Here is a 977-nt window from a genome sequence, read left to right as displayed (position 1 = left end):
TCTGGCACCTGCCATGCTACCTGGACCTTATCCCCGGAGTGTTTGTATACAGTAGCTTTTTCCCTGTGCCCATTTTGCATTTACCTTTCTTTATATATATATAAACTTACCTCAGCGGACTCATGTTATACTTGTCCTTTTGTGCCTGGCTTACTTCACTTCGCACTATGTCCTCCAGTTCTTCCCATGCGGCGATGTGCTTCATGAGTTCATCACTGCTTTTTATCAACGCATAGTACTCCACTGTATGTATGTACCACAGAACAGCAGCTTGATTCTTATAACACTTTTAGGTTTTCAGAAAAATGTGCAGAAAGTAGAGTTGCCATATGTCCCTCACCCCATGGGATCTCCTATGAATATTTTGTATTCCTATGCTATTTTTCTTATAATTAATGAATCATAATTGCTTCATTACTATTAACTAAAGTTCATCATTTTCATTAGAGTTCTCTTTGTATTATACAATCTTCTGGGTTTTGAAAAACGCCTCAGGTCATGTGACTGCCATTAGCATGTCATAAGAGTTTCACTGGATGCTCCATCTATGTATCCCTTCCTCTAGCTATAGAACTCCTGACAACCATTGGTTTTCTTTTTAACTGTCTCTATAGATTTACCTTTTCCAGAGTGTCATATAGTTGGATTCATAGAGTATGCAGCCTTTTCAGCCTGGCGTCTTCAATTAGCAATATGCCTTAACATTCCTCCATTTCTTTCATGTTGTTGTTGTTAGTTGCTGTGTTAGTCTGGGTACATTAGAGAAACATATCCACAGAAACGCATATGTATCAGAGAGAGTTTCATAGAAAGGGTACTTGTACATCAAGAAAACATCACAACTCAGTGCTGCCCAAACCCACAAGTCCAACATTAACCCATATGTCCAACACCAATCACAAAGTCCTCCTCCATCTCACAAAATGCACGCAATGACGCCGACTTCAGGAGGAAAGCTGAGTCAGTGAACGTGTAAG

The sequence above is a fragment of the Echinops telfairi genome, unplaced genomic scaffold (assembly GCF_000313985.2).
Source record: "Echinops telfairi isolate 266 unplaced genomic scaffold, ASM31398v2 ScPeMD7_20;HRSCAF=75, whole genome shotgun sequence".
NCBI classification, from domain to species: domain Eukaryota; kingdom Metazoa; phylum Chordata; class Mammalia; order Afrosoricida; family Tenrecidae; genus Echinops; species Echinops telfairi.
Note: the sequence above shows the minus strand (reverse complement) of the source record.